The sequence below is a fragment of the Symphalangus syndactylus genome, chromosome 5 (assembly GCF_028878055.3).
Source record: "Symphalangus syndactylus isolate Jambi chromosome 5, NHGRI_mSymSyn1-v2.1_pri, whole genome shotgun sequence".
NCBI lineage: Eukaryota > Metazoa > Chordata > Mammalia > Primates > Hylobatidae > Symphalangus > Symphalangus syndactylus.
The window spans coordinates 136,465,700-136,488,915 of NC_072427.2; the positions used below are offsets into that span (position 1 = coordinate 136,465,700).

The 23,216-nt window shown below is 38.7% G+C and overlaps 1 non-coding gene across 1 annotated transcript; it reads right to left on the reverse strand.

The window, feature by feature from the left end:
• Positions 1–1,489: 1,489 nt before the first annotated feature.
• LOC129483750 (U1 spliceosomal RNA) lies at positions 1,490–1,654 on the reverse strand. Its single transcript, XR_008658247.2, has one exon. It is a non-coding gene; the product is annotated as a U1 spliceosomal RNA (small nuclear RNA).
• Between the last annotated feature and the right edge of the window lie 21,562 nt (positions 1,655–23,216).

Sequence of the window (23,216 nt, forward strand, 5' to 3'; positions counted from 1 at the left end):
TTTTCCAGGTCTGCCCATGCCCACCAATGGACAAATCAGTACTCACTTCTTCCCTTTGAGGCACATAAAAGCCCTGGGCTCAGCCAGAGGTGAGCAGATGTTAGGACAACCAGCTACAGAGAGGAGCTACCCACTCCAGGGCCTCCTCTCTGCTGAGAGCTGCAGATGTTGGGACAACCTGCCTGCAGAAAGGAGCAACCCACTCCACGGCCTCCTCTCTGTTGAGAGCCTCAGAGACAATGGGACAACCTGCCTGCTGAGATGAGCTTCCTACTACAAGGTCTACCCTCTGCTAGGAGCTAAATGCTCACTGGGCCACCCTGGCTGTGGAAAGGAGCTACTCACTGCTGCTCTCCTCTGAGCTGTTCTATTGCTCAACAAAGCTCCTCTTCATCTTGTTCACCCTCCACTTATCTGTGTACCTCATTCTTCCTGGTCACAGGACAAGAACTCAGGACCTCTCAAATAGCAGGAATAAAAGAGCTGTAACACAAACAAAGCTCAAACATGTCCCTTGCTTACTATGTCATGGGTGAAGAGAAGGACAGAAGAGCTGCAGCCCTTCAGGGAACCCAGACCTGGGAGCTCCCTAAGCCAGGGCTATGACTCCCTCTTTGGGGCCCTGTGGTTCCTGGCATCTCCAAGCTTCTGGGTGCCACCATGTTCCCAGTGCCAGCTGTGGAAGTGCTTGCAGTGCACCTGGTCCAGTCACAGCCTCGCAGAGAGCTGGAGCTGCCCATGCCAGCACCTGGAGTTGCCCACCCCACTGCAGTAGCTGTTGTCTGACTGCACAGTGGCCAAAACCCATGCTCACTCACAAACCCCTCACTGCTGCATGCCTGGCTTGCCCTTGGCAGGGATGGGATCCAGGCCAGCAGCATAAGCCAAGCACAGCTTGCCAGGCTGAGTGGGCAGAACAAGCCCAGTGAGCTCAAGCAAAACTCAGGCAAAGGCACCACCGGCCACAGAGGTTTCTGGTCAGAAAAGCAGCACCCTAAAGATCCCATGACAATGGGATTGCTGGGTCAAATGGTAGTTCCATTTTTAGCTCTTTGAGGAATCACCACATTGCTTTCCACAATGGCTGAACTAATTTACACTCCCACCAACAGTGTATAAGTGCTCCTTTTTCTCCACATCCATATTTTTTTATTTTTCATTAATAGCCATTCTGACTGGTATGAGATGGTATCTCACGGTGGTTTTGATTTGCATTTCTCTAATGATCAGTGATGTGGCGCTTTTTCTCATATGGTCGTTGGCCACATGTATGTCTTCTTTTGAAAACTGTCTGTTTATGTCCTTCGCCCACTTTTTAATGGGGTTGTTTTTCTCTTGTAAATTTAAGTTTCTTACAGGTGCTGGATATTAGATCTTTGTTCAAAGCATAGTTTGCAAATATTTTCTCCCATTCTGTAGGTTGTCTGTTCACTCTGTTGATAGTTTCTTTCATTTTAATTTAATTATAAAAAAGTATTTAACAATATACACAGGGAAAGCGCAAACACAGTCCCCCCATTACCACAAATTATGCAGTCAAGTTTCTTGCATTTGGGAAAATCACAGGGGCCAGTACTCCCAGAGTGCAATAGGCGAGCCTTACTCTGGGAAAACCACCTTTGTGATCACAGTATCTCCCCTGCTAGGTAAGTAAGATAGTTTCCTTTGCTGTAACAGAAGCTCTTAAGTTTGATTAGATTCCATTTTTCAATTTTTGCTTTTCTTACAATTGCTTTTGGCATTTTTGTTATGAAATCTTTGCCAGTTCCTATGTCCAGGATGGTATTGCCTAGGTTGTCTTCTAGGGTTTTTATAGTTTTAGGTTTTACATTTAAGTCTTTAACCCTCTTGGGTTGATTTTGTATACGGTATAAGGAAGGGGTCCAGCTTCCATCTTCTGCACATGGCTAGCCAGTTATCCCAGCACCATTTATTGACTAGGGAGTCTTTTCCCCATTGCTTTTGTCAGCTTTGTCGAAAATCAAATGGTCGTAGGTGTGCGGCCTTATTTCTGGGCTCTCTATTCTGTTCCACTGGTCTATGTGCCGGCTTTTGTACCAGTAGTATGCTATTTTGGTTGCTGCATAGCTGAGCTAAGGTGGATTTATTGTTGGAAGCACTGACACACTTCCAATGGCTACAGACTATGGAGGGTGACTTCCCCTCAAGGATATCTGACTCCAAACCTCCTAATGATCACAGAGCAATACCCTTGGAGTACTCCACTTTCTACCCTTCAGGAATATAGACAATGCATGAGTAGTTCCTAGTTCTCTTAGCAGCTTGCCCTCCTACTTCTCCAACTGTGAAACACTTAGCTCCATAAGCACTGACTCAGCTTTGAAAAAAGAGACTACCTTTCTTTGCTTCTGGTTATGTACACCCTTTCATTTCCCTCCCTTTAAATCTAAGCATACCATACTATTAATTATCTAAAGTACTGTTTCTCTCTACTATTTTTCCTCTACCCTCTAAACCGTTCTCTCTGCAGTATAAGGCATTTTTCAGTTCAACAGCCTCTGTTTTGATAGCCATGGTCTAAAATATTCTCAGAGTTTTAAAAGTCTCAGATATTTAAACTTTCTCTTTTATTACTTAATAGACCTGATAATTTCATTTAGAGAGGAATTCCCATAGGGAAATTTTATTACATTTCCCCTAATAGATTTATCCTGTTGAAGTGTTTGTTCAGGGGTTCTACCCATTATTATAATAGATTCTACAAGTCTATTTGATATCCATTTGGTTTTCTGTGGAATACTAGCTTGAGTGGTTTACTTTTTGCATGGTATACAAAATGGTTTTTAACACTTTAACATTTTCATTTGCAAACAGAAGTCTCCACAGGTTGTCTCTCTTTTTTTTTTTTTTTTTTTTTTTTGAGATGGAGTCTCACGCTGCTGCCCAGGCTGGAGTGCAGTGGCATGATCTCTGCTCAACTGCAACCTGCGTTCTCTGGGTTCAAACAATGCTCATGTCTTGGCCTCCTGAGTAGCTGGGATTACAGGCATGCACCACCACACCTGGCTATTTTTTGTATTTTTAATAGAAATGGGGTTTCACACCATGTTGGCCAGGCTGGTTTCAAACTCCCGACCTCAAGTGATCCACCTGCCTCAACCTCCCAAAGTGCTAGGATTACAGGTGTGAGCACCGCACCTGGCCAGTTGTCACTCTTTATAAGCATATGTATGCATGTGCAGAAGCATACATATATACTCATTTTTGCTCTGAACTCTTGGAATTTATAATTCATCAAGACAAGACTAAAATTTGCTTTTTCACACAATACATGAAAGGAGACATCACTGATCAGAGTGTAGAATAAAGAAAATGGAGGCAGGGGTTATATTAATTAAGAAAACAAATTATTCTCAAGTCCTTGAACAGCCTTCATTCATATAAAAAATACTACGTCAGCTCAGGCCAGTGGCATCTCATACCACATGGAGACTATGTGTGGGATTGTAAGAACTCATTTTGATACTCTGTATTAGGTATTATAATCTACCCACTAATTCATGGATATCTGGTCCAAAATTCTTGTGGACTGACAAACCTAATTCCTTCTGCTTTTTTGTTTGATGTTGCTATACATTCAAATTGAGAGAGTACAATCTAGGAAAAAAATCAAGTGACACAGAAATTAAGCAGAATAGTAATGAAAGGATACACTCCTTCATTGGCCATAGGCACTCCCTTTCTTAAATGAAAGCTAAAAGTTGGATTTTAGAATGGAGGTAGAGATGACAAATATTAAGAAGCATTAATCAAAGGGCATATAGAGGATCTTGGCACTAACTCTTTATGTTTCTGGTGTGAATCATAGGATAGTGTGATCTCCACTGTACAAGGTAGGTGGGAATGAATATTTTTCATCATCTACAAAAGAAGTCAAAACCGATATTTGACCTCAGAACTATAAATGAGTAATAGAATGATGACATACCAAGGATTTTTCTAAGAAATGTATAAGTATGTCATTTAATCCTACAACAACTCTAAAATATATCTTTATAACCCCATTTTAAAATGAGATATATAGAGGGTAAGTAACTTCCCCAAGGTCACACAGTAACACTGAATTTGGGACTCAAACTTAGATAGCCTAAGCCCAGAGACTGCTTTATTTGATTTATGGTATTATCTCCCTACTTTTCCTCCTAGGTCCTTAAAATTGTTTGACATTATATATCATAGACTTCTAAGTGTATGATTGAAGGAGAGGGGAGGAAGAAGAGGGAAGAAGGGGAATGCTCAGAAAAATATCTAGCATAAAGAAATTTTCCTCCTCTGGGCTTGAGTGATGCTATTACCCCAAGTACAAAATTGTGAACCAATTGTACTCAAATATTGATAAATACAGATCCTGGCAAAATCTGCTTCCAGCTGTTCAAGCTAATTGCTTTTTATTTTTTGGACTGGCTTTTTCAGACATAAGTGATATTTTTAGCTGTGTTTTTCATTTGCATCATCAACTTAGATTGAACAAGAGGCTATTGCTTTAACAGTCAGCCAAATCTCAATGATTAACCACGTGCTTCAACATAAAGTGTATTTCACCTGCAGTATATACAATTGAGAATTTCTAAATCGTGCTCACAAGGCTCATAAACTTCCCTACGCCCAACTCAAAAACATGCACATGCACTTGACCCTTGGTAACCTCATGTTCTGCATGCGTGTTCTCTGCAGTTAATTTCCTGATGACTAGAGTCCATAAAGCGCAACTGTGAAGAAAGCACCTTGGTAAAACAGACTTCCTAAAGTAATGAAAACAGATCACTTCTAGGAGTGGAGTCCCATAGCATCATTAATTCCACAAGCAGGTACTGAGTGCCTACTTTGTAATACAGGTCATGGAAACACTGCACAAATAAACCCAGAGCCTGTCATCAAGGGGCTCAGTCTACTTTATAAACTAAACAAGAGAGTCAAATGTCATGATATGGTGATAAATATTATAATCAAGAAAGCAAAAGACATTGTGGGTCCAAAGGAGGTATTCAGATGAGAGATACAGGGATTATATGAATCATACCTTGGGGTTAGACAGGGAAAGGCTTTCAAAATTAAGGGCACTTAAACCAGATTTCAAAGAGTATGAAGAATTTAGCTAGAGTAAAGGGAACTCAAAGCTCAGAGAACATAATCAACAATAAATATCCCTTAGAAAACTATGTCAAAACAGTAAACTACAGGTAGATTGGTGTATGAAATGATAATGTGCTTATGGAGGTGTGGGGAATGATAGAAGTGGAAAGACACACCAAAGCACAAAATATGTAATCACACCAGAATTAGTCCCTTCTCACATTGCTGATAAAAATATACCCAAGACTGGGTAATTTATAAAGAAAAAGAGGTTGATTGGACGCACAGTTTCACATGGCTGAGGAGGCCTCACAATCATGGCAGAAGGTGAAAGGCATGTCTGACATGGCAGCAGAAAAAAGAGAAGAAAAGAACAAAGTGAAAGGGGTTTGCCCTTATAAAACCATCAGATCTCATCGGACTTATTCACTACCACGAGAACAGTATGAGGGAAACCACCCCAATCATTCAATTATTTCCCACCAGCTCCCTCCCACAACATGTGAGAATTATGGAAGCTACAATTCAAGATGAGATTTGGGTAGGGACACAACCAAAACATGTCAATACCCAAAGCCATTTGCGCTAATGAATAGAGGTTGTGAATTGTTCACTGATATTCTCTGATGGTTGTATATCCCTTCAGTTAAATAAGTATATACCAAAGAGCATAAGTAGAAAACCATGGCACAAGTTTTGATTAAACATGGTAGACTGAACAAACAGAAAATTGAACAAATGAAACCCTAATATTATAAATGGACCAAAAGGGATTAATAAAAACATAGTGATCCACAGGACAATAAGAACACAACGGATATAACAGCAAATGGGAAATGTTTACAAAGTTTTAGAAGATAGAAGCAAATGGAGGGATGATAACTAATTTAATTGGTCTGAGAGAGCTGACTGCATTCAGAGGAAGAATGAATCTGACCCAAGATATTGCACTTCAGAATCCCAGAAAAGCATAGGGAGTAGAGGCAGGGTGTCTAGGAAAATGGTTATAAGGGCTGGGACAAGTACTACTCCTATCCTTAGAGAAAAATGGGAAGTCTGCCATGGAGAATGTGAACCATAAAGGCTCTGAAAAGGCATGCATGCCACCACTCCCAACTCTGTGCTCACTGAAGGAGCTATTAAAGCATTCTCTATTGCTAAGCCCTTACGTGACTGCAGAAGCTTTCTCAATATTGCTCTCCCAGCATCTGCTACCAACCAACTAGAGTTGGCACTTGAGATAAAAATGCATTTGACTTCCCTGATGTAAACAAGAAAAGACAATCAAGGACTGGATCCTGAGAAACAAGTTCTCAAACATCTCACAAACCATCAGCTGTGTGTGTGTATGTGTGAGTGAACATAGACGTGAACCCGGGATGAAAGTATTGTAAATTTATTTTAATCCAACCATAAAGTATGTCCACATCCATAGTCTTTGCTAACATTCCTTCTCATCTGGACATCTACAGGAGCCTCACAATTGCTTTGCCACCCACCCTCAGGACCCTCTATCATCCATCCTCCATGTTACATCCAGAGTAATATTTCCAAAGCAGAGACATGGTTGTATCACTCCTCATCCACCCTCACTCTTACTATTAAAATCATTTCATTGTTCTTAAAATAGACAACAAGATTATTCACCTGGTCTACAAGCCTCAGGGTTTATCCCCTGATTCTTCAGCCTATTTTTGTACCATGCACCCCGTTGTGTACTCCTACCCTCCACCATGAACTTTTGAAGACGCTACATGCCATACTTAAGGCTCTTGTTCTTACTCTTTATCTATGTAATTCCTATTCATTCTTTAGATCTCAGCTTTAACAACATATACATGAGAAGCCTTCCATGAATGCCAGAGGCCGTTGTAGCACCATGTCCCTTCCCTGCACAGCACTTCCCAATGTTGTCATTTTACATGTGGCTAACTGACCCATTGCTTCAACGACTGTCTCTACTGCCAGTCATTAAGCCCCATGAGTTCAGAAAAAAAAACTTAAAGTTAGTTTTTGTTTTCCCAATACCTAGCATCATGCATGGCACCATAGGAGACATTCGCTGTCTATTTATTTAATTTGGTTGGCTTTGGTGATCTGGATTTTGATAATATATTTTCAGCCCTAGAAAATATGTCTATGGAAAGTATTTACTAAGAGTTTATTTTCATTATGAAATGAATTAATATGGTTAAATAGACAAGAAATAACACTTGGCAAATAGTATGACATATATTTCAATAGCCACCTTAATTTCATCAGAATTATTCCATCATTTCCCAGGAAATTTGCAAAGCATTATTGAATAAATAGTCACATCACTTCCTGAAATTACATCCAGCTGGAAATCCTGCTGACTCCAAAAATAAGAAAACAAGAAATCTTTTCTCCCCTTGAATTGGATTTGCAGGCTGCTTTTCAAAAATATTACAATCTTTATTGTCCTCAGTATTGTTTCAACAGTCATTAAGAATCACATTATCATTTAGCTAGCTATGTGAAACTCTCTTATTTTCCACCTCTAAGTAGCCCTTCTCTATACTATAATAGGTTTTAAATTAGGACCACAAAACTACTCTGGCAGCTTAAATGAAGCAAAAACATCCATAAAACACTATTTGCTTCATTTCTTCCCTTAATTGCTCTTTAGGTGAAAGATGGGCACTATGGAGAAGTAGCTACTTTTATGAAAATACATTGTTGTATTTAGGTAATGAATAACATACAGTACTGGTCTACTAACACATTGTTGACCCAGCCTAACACAAAAACGATAATGGTATCCCATGAAATGAAAGCACCACACAAACTGTGCAGTCTTTTAAGAGCCAAATCCAAAGAGAAACGAAGCTTAACTGAGGTGCTGTTTTCTTAGTAGCTACAAATGGCAACTCTCAGATATGAGTAGTGCTTCAGGAAAAACTGTGACACACACACACACACACGCAGACACACTTCCCATATATCACCCAAAGCTCCTTAGCACTTTGTCTTTGCTTTCACATACATCTCCACCCCCACTGCCCTAGGCCTGCTGATTTGCCCTAATTACTTAGACCATATTCAGGTTGCCTTGCAGAAAAAAGAAATAGCCTCGGCCGGAACAAAATATCTGGACTTCTACTTTCTTGGAGTATACATCAATCTGTGCCCCTGTAGTGAAAACAGCCACTGTTACTTACCGATGAATTCATTTGTGCTGAGATATCGATGACAAGTTCCTAGATTATGGGTTTTTTATACCATATTATGTTTAACACTTAGTAGGGGGAACCAGAAATTAGAGAACCTTCAGCTAAATAAACCCTGATGGGAATTTGGGGAGAAGAAAAGTCACTGGAGGAAATCAGCTTAGGAGGGGCTATCCATCTATTCTACCCATGCATATGTATCCACCTTTTCAAACATCCAGTAAGGAGGAAACAACAGGTGACAGATAAGAATAAATCCTAATTGCCAGAATTTCATTCAATTCAGTAACTGAATTGATACAGTTCACGGATATGGTCTCTACTTTCAAGGATTTTACAGTATGGGTTGCTCAATTAAATGTCAGTGCTAAAGTCAAAGGCTCTGTGATGTAGATTCCACTAGAATATAAGCTCCATGAAGGTAAGAACCTCTTTTTGACAACCATAAACTCAGTGTCTTGGCCGGGAGCAGTGGCTCACGCCTGTAATCCCAGCACTTTGGGAGGCCGAGGCGGGTGGATCACCTGAGGTCAGGAGTTTGAGACCAGCCTCAACATGGAGAAACCCCGTCTCTACTAAAAATACAAAATTAGCCGGGCGTGGTGGTGCATGCCTGTAATCCCAGCTACTCGGGAGGCTGAGGCAGGAGAATTGCTTGAACCTGGGAGGCAGAGGTTGCGGTGAGCCGAGATCGTGCCATTGCACTCCAGCCTGGGCAACAAGAGCGAAACTCCGTCTCAAAAAAAAAAAAAACTCAGTGTCTTAAACTGAGCTCAATAAATATTTGGTGAACGAATGAATGCTAGTAATATGGTTTTTCAAATAATAAAATCCTTCTTAGCTCATTTTCTCCTTTACAAAATGGAAATGACAACACTCACCTCATAAGACTTTTGTGTGAATTAAATTAGATAATACATGCAGAAGTTCTTAACAGGTCTTTAGGAAATAGTAAAGTGCCCCCTTTTTTAATTAGGTAGACCATACTAATTATGATAAGAATAAAAGATAGAACAAAGGGAGAATATAGTCAAACTTCAGGCATTTATAACAAAGATGGGTTCCTTTAGCACAGAGAGCTTGCTACATATAGATAATCTAAAACCTATGTACAAGTACATAGAACAGGAAAGGAAAACTGAGAGTGGAACAGTAGACTTAAATCATCTACTTTGAGAGAACTAGAAATCAACTATGCTCTCCCTAAATAGCTAAGCAGAAAGGTGGTAAAAAGTAAAGTTCGTCTTTAACTCTAGAAATCCCACAATAATCTCAACATGGTTATTAGGCACCTGCGTATTTGAATACACGTGGTATTCAGTCCTTAAAATGGGCATGATAATGTGGCTGAGGATCCAGAACATTCTATTTTGTCTCCAGCTTTCACGATGCTAACAAGTTATTAATCAATTCTGTGTCCAGGTTATCTTTAAAGGGATTCTTACCAATTAAAGCAGTATTTAAGACCAGTAAATATGGAACATAGAAAATAGAAATTAAATGAAAAATATTTTCCAGGGCTTTGCCTAACTTTGCAATATGCCTTCATTTCCACACATAGCGTAAATATCCCTCCCCAATAAAAATCCAAACAAGAATTCCTTTTTAAGATAATTTAATAGTGACTTATTGAATATCTTATTGTATTCAGCACTGTGTCAGTTTTGACTATGCTTAACAGGGCACCTAATAAAATCACTAAATCATGTTATAATGATGATTATGATGGAGTACTTAATATAATCACTAAATGACACATGACACCATACCTAACATAATCACTAAATTATGTTATTTTTTGAGTCATTATTATATATAATCTAATCCTTTACAAAAAGTCCTACCATCCAAAGTAATATACAAATACTTTAAATTGTTTCTCCAATAGGAGAAAAAAATGTACTGAGTTATTACCTTCCTTCAAACATACCACAAAATAATCAGAGCCATCTACGACAAACCCACAGCCAACATCAAATTGAATGGGCAAAAGCTGGAAGCATTTCCCTTGAAAACTGGCATAGGACAAGGATGCTCTCTCTCACCACTCCTATTCAACATACTACTGGAAGTCCTGGCTGGAACAATTAGGCAAGAGAAAGAAATAAAGGGCATCCGATTAGGGAAAGAGGAAGTCCAACAATCCCTGTTTACAGACTACACCATCCTATACCTACAAAATCCCATAGTCTGAGTCCAAAACCTTCTTAAGCTAATAAACAACTTCAGCAAATTATCAGGATACAAAATCAACGTACAAAAATCACTAGCATTCCTATACACCAACAGCCGTCAAGCCAAGAGCTTAATGAGGAATGTAATCCCATTCACAAATGCAACAAAAAGAATAAAATACTTAGGATTACAGCTAACCAGGGAGGTGAACGATGTTTGAAATGAGAATTTCAAAACACTGCTGAAAGAAATCAGAGATGACACAAACAAATGGAAAAACATTCAATGCTCATGGATAGGAAAAATTAGTATCATTAAAATGGCCATACTGTCCAAAGCAATGTACAGATTCATTGCTATTCCTATTAAATTACCAATGACATTCTTCACAAAACTAGGAAAAAACTATTTTAAAATTCATGCAGAACCAACAATAAGCACTAATAGCCAAGGCAATACTAAGCAAAAAGAACAAAACTGAAGGCATCACACTACCTGACATTAAACTATACTACAGGAATACAATAACCAAAACAACATGGGACTGGTACAAAAACTGACACATAGACCAATGGAATAGAGAGCCCAGAAATAAGGCCGCACACCTATGACTATCTGACCTTTGACAAACCTGACAAAAACAAGCAACAGGGAAAGGACTCCCTATTCAATAGATGGTGCTGGCATAACTGGCTAGCCATATGCAGAAAATTGAAGCTAGACTCCTTCCTTACACCACATACAAAAATCAACTCAAGATATATTAAAGACTTAAATATAAAACCCAAAACTATAAAAATCCTGGAAGATAACCTAGGCAATGCCATTCTGGACATAGGAATGGGCAAAGATTTCATGACGAAGACACCAAAAGCAATTGCAACAAAAGCAAAAACTAACAAATGGGATTTAATTAAACTTAAGAGCTTCTATACAGTGACAGAAACTATCAACAGAGTAAACAGACAACCTACAGAATGGGAGAAAATTTTTGCAAACTGTGCATCAGAAAAAAGTCTAATATCTAGAATCTATAAGGAACTTAAACAAATTTACAAGAAAAAAACCAAACAACTCATTAAAATTGGGCAAAGGACATGAACAATTTTCAAAAGAAGATTTAAATGTGGCCAATAAGCATATGAAAAAAGGCTCAATATCACTGATCATTAGAGAAATGCAAATCATCATGCCTGTAATCTCACCCCTTTGGGAGGCCAGGGCGGCAGATCACCAGAGGTCAGGAGTTCGAGATCAGCCTGACTAACATGGTGAAACCTCGTCTCTACTAAAAATACAAAAAATTAGCCGGGCGTGGTGGTGCATGCCCATAATCCCAGCTACTCAGGAGGCTGAGGCAGGAGAAACGCCTGAGCCCAGGAGGCAGAGGTTGCAGTGAGCCGAGATTGTGCCATTGTACTCCAGCCTGGGCAACAAGAGCAAAACTCTGTCTCAAAAAAGAAGAAAAAAAAGAGAAATGCAAATCAAAATCACAATGAGATACCGTCTCATATCAGTCAGAATGGCTATTATTAAAAAGTCAAAAAACAGTTCCTGACGAGGTTGTGGAAAAAACGGAATGTGTACACACCATTGGTGGCAATTCCTCAAAGAGCTAAAAACAGAAATACCATTTGACCCGGCAGTCCCATTACTGGGTATATACCCAAAAGAAAATACATCATTCTGTCATAAAGACACATGCATGTGTATGTTCATTGCAGCACTACTCACAATAGCAAAGACATGGAATCAACCCAAATGCCCATCAATGACAGATTGGATAAAGAAAACATGTTACATATACATGATGGAATACTATGCAGCCATAAAAAATAATGAGATCATGTTCTTTGCAGGAACATGGATGGAGGGGGAGTCCATAGTTAGCAAACTAACACAGGAACAGACATCCAAATACCACATTCTCACTTATAAGTGGGAGCTAAAGTATGAGAACACATGGACACATAGAGGGGAACAACAGACACTGGAGCCTACTTGAAGGTGGAAGGTAGGAGGAGGGAGAGTATCAGGAAAAATAACTAATGGATGCTAGACTTAATACCTATGTAACAAACCTGCACGTGTACCCTTGAAATTAAAATAAAAGTTTAAAAGAAGAGTTATCACCTTCTTTCCACTGGTTCATTTTAGGAATGTGTAAAATATTGAGCCAGAACTTGGTGGTGCAGTCAATATCCTTAGAAGAGAGTTGTTTTCTCCCAAATGACAGAAGATGTTTTACAGAAAGAACCTTATTAGTACCAGAGTTTAGGTTTGTGATAAGTGGTTGAGTCTAAAGATTTGTAACAATGAAATATATCACTGGTTCTCATCTTGAAAACTGCAAACAAAAGGAATATTTCTTGGCCTAGTACCTGTGGTGTTTAACTTTTCACTCTTGCTTCCAGTTCTTTAGTTATAGCCCACAGAGAGAATATGGTAAACAAATCATTAATCTGGTTCATCATAAAATACATCCATCTGATCATTCGACACACATTAAGTACCTATTACATCGAGGAACTAGACTGATACAAAGATGAATAAGATAATATCTTGTAAGAGAGACAGACATGGAAACAACAGCCCTACAGCATACACAATGTGAGCATTGTAGAACAAAATGGAATGGAAATGTGGGACGGTATTCTAGGCAGCAAGACACGTATGCCAAAGACATGGATTGAGATAACCAAATGAATTTGGGGAACTGTGAGCAACTTGTCTAGGTAGACATGTGCAGCTAGGGAAGATGGTTAGGAAAAGTAATTGGAAGTATAGATTAAGGCTGAATCATGTATAACCTTTATTAATTCATGAATGAGTATTACTGGGCACTTACTGTATGCTAGAAATCATGCTAGATAATGCAGCCACAGCAGTGAACACAGCAGACAAGATTCCTGCCCTAGATTCTGGTATATGCAAGGCTGAGACCTTAGTCTAAAGGCAACAGAGGTAAGCAGGGAAAATGGCACAAACTGATTTAGAAAGTTAACTCTTAAGAATATAAAGAATAACTGAAACAGGAAAAACTAGACATAGTAAGATGAGTTGGAAGACTACTACAATAGACCAGATGAGTCCTGTTTCTGATCTCTTCCATTAAATATTATGGTCTTCTCATACATGAGTCTTCATCAGGAATTTGTAGAGAATTTTAATTCAAAATATCATTTCACTTGACTGAGTTCTCACAAAATGTGAGTTAGTCCTCAAACCTTAACAAATTTCTACACCAACAATATATTTTTGTTGGATCCACATCATGTTGCACCACTAGCAACTCTTAGTCATCCTGACTCATTTCTTGAACTTTCAGTTGCTTCAAAGGAACTTCATTTTGCCTAAGTTGAGACAGAGAGAAGCCACCTATAAGGACCCAGTGAATTCTCAATATCAAGAGGACTTCCAAAGTAGTAGCTAAGTCAAGACTCCTACCATTACCAAGATAATTAGAACCTCCAGGATATATGATCTTCCGAACTCTACTATCCGTTTTGTATGTATCACAGAGTCCCAAAAATTGTCCTGGAATTTGTATGAAAGGGCCTAAGAAATTCATTCTTTTTTATATGGAACTTCACACATTTACATCCATTGCTTCATTTTTTCCCTGTAACAATCAAAGGAATAAGGCAAATTTGACATAATCAGACCCATTTTAAACATGGAGAAACTAAAACCAAGAGAGATGAAGACTTTGACCCAAAGGTGCATTCTAGTAAGAAGCAGAGTAAGACCTAGAATCCAGAGCTTTTGACTCCTGGACCATGTTTTGCTTTACCTCCATGCCCTCTCCTCAGCCATCAATCATTGTCTCTCTCCCACTGTGCCTACACAGCTGCATAACAATTCTTTGCTTTCTTAAAAGTTAATGAACAACCTCTTCTATGTTAAGCTAGCCTTCCTGAAGCAATTTCTCTTGTTTTGTAATGCTCAAAGCCATCCATGTCTACTGCAAATAAAATCTCTTCTTTCTCTTCTTAATGACTCCCGTCATCCTCCTCTCCAACCTCCTCAGGGTTCCAGAAAAATTGAACCCTAGTCAACCCACATTGACCCTAGGAGGATTCAGGCTATTTTTAGATCAAGACTGACATACTCAGGCAGCAAAGAGAGGCAGTGAGACGCCAAACTCAGTATTCACCCTGGAAATGAACAAAAATGGGAAGCAAGCTGGCCAGTTCAGTGTCCCTTCAGATTTATAATAAATTGTCTGAGAGAACTTAGTGAATTAGCAACGACTCCATGCCAGAAATTCTTTGCCTCAGCCAATCCTGGAACTTACTCCGTTAAACCTAGGCCACCTGAGGTTTTTCAAAAATATTACTTTCACATAAAGTCCACATAGCTCAGCCACTGCTGCCAAGAACAAGGCCTGGAGAACATACTGGCAAGCTTGGTGCTGGTCCCACTGGGTAGTCACATGAGCTAAGAGGCAGCACGTAAAAGACAGAAACTCTCCTAAGTAGGCGTCAGAAATCCTAGATTCCTTACCACTTCTGAGCCATGTGACATTGAGAGAGTCACTAGGAAGATCTACGGCCACAGCTGTGGAGTGTGCAGCCTTTGCTGTCAGCCCCTTCTGGGACTGTCTCAGTCTCAGCCATAGAGAACCCTCTCCCCTAAAAGTCATATCCTTCTAGGGGCAGCCCCACAGTCAAATGACTGATTAGGGTTAAAAGGATTGGAAATGTTGGCCCAATGCAAGACATCTCTGCCAGGCCTTTTTAGCTCCAGAGCTCCCCATGGAGTCAGCTAAGACTGCTGGGCTGGGTCTACATCATAGCTAGACCACTCTCCATGCCAACCCTGCTGCTTCTACCTCTCTTCCAAGGTTTGATCCTAAGGGTACTCCTTCATGCACAACCTGAAACGTTAACACCATCTCAGAGTATGCTTCCTGGTGAACCAAACATGCAGCACCAATAAATAAATGCCACTATTAGTGAACTCCAAAAAAATGACACCTCAAAGAAGAATCTTCTGAAAATAGAGTTCTTTTAATTAGGTTAAAAAATCTTCACAAACCATGCCAAGTCACACTATGTTGGAAGTTAGACAAGATCTCTGCTAAGCTCCTGAAGGACAAAACACAAATAGTAATAATAATACAGCCTTCTGCTTCCATTTCTTCACAGTTGAATTCCTAGATGCAATCATGGAATCAGAGAAGTGTTTCTTCTTTCTCAGCAGCTTTACCTTTCTCTGCAATCCCGTTAGATGTCCTATACTCCCTTCAATGCCTAACGCCTTCCTCCTCTCTAGCGCCCTCTTTCATATCAATAAGAAAAAATTATGCAAAAGTCTGTAACTGTCTCAGACATATCATTGAAATTACATTTGTTAGTGGATAAGTATTAAGTGAGTTCCGTGATGGCTACCCAGATCCCAACTTCAGGACTGAAAGGTTTATATTCCCCAGCAGCTGGAAGGGCTGCTGGCAGAGAGCCCTCAGCTCTCCAAGAACTGCCCTCAGCTGAAGATAGCTGCATCACCCATGAACACAGAGCCCCATAAAATGACTGGTCAGTGCACAAGACTAACGGTCCCTTCATCTCAATTTAGGACAACTTTGAAAAGCCATCCCACCTTCTGAGCCCCTGTGAAGTTGGCTGAGGCTATGTGAAGACTGAATCACAGCCTAACTTCTCCTTCTGCCCGGTCCTTTTTCCTATCCTTCCACAAAAATTGTTAGCCCTGAAAGTACTCCCTAATAAGTCTCCAACATACTAATCTCTATTTCAGAGTCTGCCTCAGTTGGTAGCAGTAGTCTTCCAGAAAAGCAGATGCTAAGATGGAATATGGGGGTTTAAATATCGTCTGGCTGGCAATGAAAACCTCATCACTGGGGGTGGATTCCCGATAATTCTAGGTCCACCATACACCTCTCACCTACCCAACACATACTAGAAGTCAAAAGAATATGTATGAAACTGGATTCTAAGAAAGCTGTATCAAAGTGGACAATACAATTGTCAGTTTCACCAGTGCCAAACTAGGATGATAAACCAATAGAAAGAAATGTATTGGGACTTTGAGAATTTGAGGAAAACAGAAATTCTAAGAAAAATATAATTAGATGGCAATTGCTGGGGACAACTGATGCTCTGGAGAAAAAAGGCAATGAAAAGCTGATGGTTATGAATCACCAAGTAAAAGCTAAGTGTGGCCAGGTGCAGTAGATCACATCGGTAATCCTAGTGCTTTGAAAGGCCGAAGTGGGAGGATGGCTTGAGACCAGGAGTTTGCAACCAGCCTGGGCAACATAGTGAGACCCTATCTATACAAAAAATTGAAAAATAAAACTTAGCTGGGCATGGTGGTGCATGCGCATAGTCCTGGCTACTCAGGAGACCAAGGCAGCAGGATCCTGTTGAGGCTGAGCTATGATTGCACCACTGCACTCCAGCCTGAGTGACAGACTGAGACTCTGTTTCAAAAAAAAAAGGTAAGTGTGCAGAGAGTTGACATTCAATGGGTATAAAGTTTCAGTTATGCAAAACGAATAAACTCTAGAGATCTACAACATTGTGCCTATAATTAACAATATTGTTTTGTACACTTAAAAATTTAAGAGAGCAGATCTCACATTAATTGGTATTACCACACTATTTTCTTAAATCAATGGGGGAAAAGAAATCCAAATGTGAAACAAAGAGGACTTACACTTCTCAATTTCAAAACTTACTACAAAGATAAAGTAATCAGGACAATGTAGTACAAGATAGATATACAGATCAATGGGGTCCAGAAATAAACCCACTTCTAGCCTATTGATTTTTGACAATGGTGCCAAGTCCATTCAATGGGGCAAAAGTTGTGTCCTCAAGAAGTGGCATTGGAACAACTGGAAAGCCTCATGCAAAAGAATAAAGTAGATCCCCTATGCCGTATAGAAAAATTAACTCAAAATGGATCAAATACTTAAGTTTAAGAGCTAAAACTTTAAAACCCTTAAAAGAAAACATAGAGGTAAACATTCACAACCTTGGATTTGGCAATGGTTTCTTAAATATGGACCCAAAAGCATAACAAAAGAAAAATAGATAAATTAAACTTGATTAAAATTAAAAACATTTGTGCATCAAAGCACATTATCAAGAGAGCAAAAGGACAATTCACAGAATGAAAGTATTTGCAAATGAAATATCTGCCAAAGGTTTAATATCCAAAGAATGTCTACGACTCAACAACAAAAAGACAACCCAAATAAAATATGAGCAAATGACTTGAACAGACATTTCTCTGAGGAAGATATATACATAGACAATAAGCACGTTATTCATCATTCGTCATTAGGGAAATGCAAATCAAAACTCTGATGTAATACTACTTCACATCCACTAGGACGACTATGGTCAGAAAACAGAATATAACAAGTGTTGGACATTATGTAGAAAGGCTGAAACGCTCTTATATTACTGTTGGAAATATAAAGTCATGCAATCACTTTAGAAAACATTCTAGCAGTTCCACAAAAAGTCAAACATGGAGTTACCATATGATCCAGCAATTCTACTCCTACCTATATGCCCAAGAGAACTGGAAACACGTTCACCAAAACAAAAACAAAAAAAAACTTGTACATCACTGTTCGTAACATTATCCATCACAGCCAAAAAGTGGAAACAACCCAAATATCCATCAACTGATGAATAAAATGTGGTATGTCCATAAAGTAGAATATTATTCAATCATAAAAAATGAATAAGTACTAATGAGAGGTGAAGTCAGCTGGACTTCCTGGGTCGAGTGGGGACTTGGAGAACTTTTCTGTCTAGCTGGAGGATTTTAAATGCACCAATCAGCACTCTGTGTCTAGCTAAAGGATTGTAAATGCACCAATCAGCATTCTGTAAAAACGCACCAATCAGCACTGTGTCTAGCTAGAGGATTGTAAATGGACCAATCAGCACTCTGTAAAATGGACCAATCAGTAGGACGTGGGTGGGGACAAATAAAGGAATAAAAGCTGGCCACCCCAGCCAGCAGCGGCAACCTGCTTGGATCCCCTTCCACACTGTGGAAGCTTTGTTCTTTTGCTCCTCACAATAAATCCTACTGCTGCTCATTCTTTGGATCTGAGCCACCTTTAAGAGCTGTGACACTCACCACAAAGGTCTGCGGCTTCATTCTTGAAGTCAGCAAGACCAAGAACCCACCAGAAGGAACCAACTCCGGACACACTAATACATGCTTCACGGATGAAGCTTGAAATCATTATCCTCAGTGAAAGAAGCCAAACATTAAAGACCACATATTTTATGAATACATGTATATGGAATGTCTAGAATAGGCAAACACATAGAGACAAAACTAGATTAGTGGTTTCCAGAGACTGGGAGGAGGAGAGAATTACTGATTGCTAATGGGCTCAGGGTTTCTTTCTGGGGTAATGAAAATATTTTGGAAATAGTTATCATGGTTGTACAACTTTGTGAATATACTAAACCACAGAATTGCATACTATAAAGGGTGGGTTTATGACATAAGAATTATACCTCAATTTTGTCAAATTTGTGGTTTAGTGGGAAAAATAATCTAAGTGTGAAAGCCAGAGTCTCCTTGGCAGCACATAAAGAAAATCTTTATGGGTACATGTGCAAGTTTGTTATATAGGTAAATTGCCTGTCAAGGAGGTTTGGTATACAGATTATTTGGTATACAGATTTCATCACCCAGGTAATAAGCACAGTACCCGACAGGTAAATTTTTTTTTTATCATCACCCTTCTCCCACTTTTCACCCTCAAGTAGGCCCTGGTGTCTGTTGTTCCGGTCTCTGTGTCCATGTGTACTCAATATTTAGCTCCCACTTATAAGTGAGAACATGTAGTATTTGGTTTTCTGTTGCTGCATGAGTTCACTTAGGATAATGAACTCCAGCTCCCACTTATACTTGAGAACATGTGGTATTTCCTTTTCTGTTCCCACATTAGTTCACTTTGGATAATGATCTCATTCTGTTTTATGGCTGTATAGTATTCCATTGTACATATGTGTATATATGCCTGTGTACTATACCCCATTACTGGATATATTCCCTTTTAAGCTTTTTGAGAAAGGCTTCACTGCTTTCTACAATAACTGAACTACTAATAATTTACATTCCCACCAGCAGTGTATAAGCATCCCCTTTGCTCTACAACCTCACCAGCATCTGTTATTTTTTTACTTTTTAATAACAGCCATTCTCACTGGTATATAACAGTATCTCATTGTGGTTTTGATTTGCATTTTTCTAATGATTAGTGCTGCTGAGGGTTTTTTCATATGCTTGTTGATTGCATGTACGTCTTCTTTTGAAAAGTGTCTGTTCGTGTCTTTGTCTACTTTTCAACGGGGTTGTCTTTTGCTTGCAAATTTGTTTAAGTTTCTTATAGATTCTGGATTTTAACCTTTGTCGAATGCGTAGTTTCCAAATATTTTCTCCCATTCTGTAGGTTGTCTGTTTATTCTGTTGATAGGTTTTGCTTGTTTGTTTTTGTTTTGCTGTGCAGAAGTTCTTTGGTTCGTTAGGGCCCACTTGTCAATTTTTGTTTTTGTTGTAATTATTTTTACCATCTTCATCTCTTCATCATGAAATCTTTGCCACGGTCTGTGTCCAGAATGGTATTTCCTAGGTTTTCTTCTAGGATTTTTAGTTTTAGATTTTACATTAAGTCTTTAACACATCTCGATTTTTGTATATGGTATATAAGAAAGGAGTCCAGTTTCAATCTTCTGCATATGGCTAGCCAGTTTCCCCAGTACCATTTATTGAATATAGGGTCCTTCTCCATTGCTTGTTTCTGTAGACTTTGTCAAAGATCAGATGTTTGTAGGTGTGTACCTCTATTTCTGGGCTTTCTATTCTATTCCATTGTTCTATGTGTCTATTTTTGTACTAGTACCATGCTATTTTGGTTACTGCAGCCTTGTAGTATCATTTCAGGTTGGGTAGTGTGATGTCTCCAGCTTTGTTCTTTTTGTTTAGGATTTCTTTGGCTATTCAGGCTCTTTTTTGGTTCCATATTAATTTTAAAATAGTTTTTTTCTAATTCTGTGAAGAATGTCATTGGTAGTTTGATAGTAATAGCACTGAATCTTTAGATTGCTTTGAGCAGTGTGGCTATTTTGACAATATTGATTCTTCCTATCTATGAGCATGGAATGTTTTTCCATTTGTGTCATCTGATTTCTTTCACAGTATTTTGTAACTATCTTTGCAGAGATCTTTCACTTCTCTGGTGAGCTGTATTCCTAGGTATTTTATTCTTTTTGTGGCTTTTGTGAATGGGGTTGCATTCTTGATTTGGCTCTCAGCTTGGATGTGGTTGGTGTATGGGAATGCTACTGATTTTCGTACATTGAGTTTGCATCCTGAAACTTTACTGAAGTTGTTTAACAGATCAAGGGGCTTTTGGGCAGAAACTATAGGGTTTTCTAGGTGTAGAATCAGATCATCTGTAAACAGAGATAGTTTGATTTTTTCTCTTCCTATTTGGATGCCTTTTATTTCTTTCTCTGGCCTGACTGCTCTGACTAGGACTTCCAGTACTACGTTGAATGGGCATGGTGAGAGTGGACATCCTTGTCTTGTTCTGATTAAGGAGAGTGCTTCCAGCTTTTGTTTGTTCAGTATGATGTTGGCTGTGGGTTTGTGACGGATGGCTCTTATTTTGAGGTACACTCCTTCCATGCCTAGTTTTTTGAGTTTTTAACATAAAGAGTTGTTGAATTTTATCAAGTCTTTTCTGCATCTACTGAGATGATAATTTGTTTTCATTTTTCATTCTGTTTATGTGATGAATGACATTTATTGATTTACATGTTGAACCAACCTTACAACCCAGGGATAAAGCCTACCTGATTTTACTGGATAAGCTTTTTTATATGCTTCTGGATTCAGTTTGCTAGTATTTTTCTTGAGAACTTTTGCATTGATGTTCATCAAGGATATTTGCCTGAAGCTTTTTTGTTTTTTTGTTTGTTTGTTTGTTTTTTGGTTGTGTCTCTGCCAGGTTTTTGTATCAGAATGATCCTGGTTTCATACAATGAGTTAGGAATGAGTCCCTCCTCCTCAATTTTTCAGAATCGTTTCAGTAGGAATGGTACCAGCTCTTCTTTACATGTCTGGTAGAATTCAGCTGTGAATATGCCTGGGCCTGGACTTTTTCTGGATGGTAGGCTTTTAATTACTGATTCAATTTTGGAACTCAGTATTAATCTGTTCAGAGATTCAGTTTCTTCCTGGTTCAATCATTTTCCAAGAATTGATCCATTTCTTCGAGGTTTTGTAGTTTGTGTGCATAGAGGTGTTCATAACAGTCTCTAAGGGTTTTTGTACTTCTGTAGGGTCAATGGTAACGTCCCCTTTGTCATTTCTGATTGCATTTTGGGGGGGATCTTTTTCTTTTTAGTCTAGCTAGCAATCTAAAATCGTTGATTTTTTTTTTTTTTTTTTTTTTTTTTTTTTAGTTTTCGTGTCTCTATTTCCTTCAGTTCAGTTCTGATTCTGGTTATTTCCTGTCTTCTGCTAGCTTTGGGGTTGGTTTGCTCTTGTTTTTCTAATTCCTTTAGGTGTGATGTTAGGTTATTTACATAAAATCTTTCTAACTTTTTGACAGGAGTGTTTATGTGTTATAAATTTTCGTTTCAACAGTGCTTTAGCTGAGTCCCATAAATTCTGGTATGTTGTATCTTGTTCTCATTATTTTCAAAGAATTTCTTTATCTCTGCCTTAATTTCATTGTTTTTCCAAAACTTATTCAGGGACAAGTTGTTTAATTTCTATGTAATTGTAAGGTTTTGAGCAATCTTCTTAGTATTAATTTTTATTTTCATTGCATTGTGGTCTGAGAGTGTGGTTGGTATAATTTCTATTTGCCGAGGCTTGTTTTATATCTGATTGTGTGGTCAGTTGTAGAGTAAGTACCATGTACAGATAGACGAGAAGAATGTACATTCCATTGTTTTGGGTGGAGAGTTCTGTAGATGTCTATTAGGTCCATTTGGTCAAGCATCAAGTTCAGTTTACAAATATCTTGGTTTTCTGCCTCAGTGATCTGTCTAATACTGTCAATGGGGTGTTAAATTCTCCCACTATTATTGTGTAGTTATCTGTGTCTCTTAGGCTTAGCTAGGTCTCTGAGGATTTGCTGTATTAATCTAGGTGCTCTTGTGTTTGGTGCATGTATATTTCGAATAATTAGATCTTCTTGCTGAACTGAACCCTTTATCATTATGTAATGCCTTTTTGTCTCTTTTGATTGTTGTTTAAATGTCTGTTTTGTCTGATATTAGAATAGCAATCCCTGCTTTTTTCTGTTTTTTATTTGCTTAGATTACTCTCCATTCCTTTACTTTGAGGCTCTGGGTGTTATTGCATGTTAGATGAGTCTCTTGAAAACAACACAAAATTGGTTCTTGCTTCCTTATCAAGCTTTACTCTCTATGTCTTTTAATTGGGGCATTTAGCCCATTTACATTCAAGATTAATATTGATATGTACAGATTTGATGCTGTCATCTTGTTGTCAACTGGTTATAATACAGACTTGATTGTGTGTTTTTGTTGTTGGTGTTGTTTGGTTTTATTTATTAATTTATTTTAGTGCTTATGTTCTATGTTCTTAAGTGTGTTTTCATGGTGGCCAGTAATGGTCTTTTTGTTATTTAGTACTCCCCTGAGGGCCTCTTGCAAAACAGGTCTGGTGGCAACAAATTTTCTTAGCATTTGCTTGTCTGAAAAGAACCGTATTTCT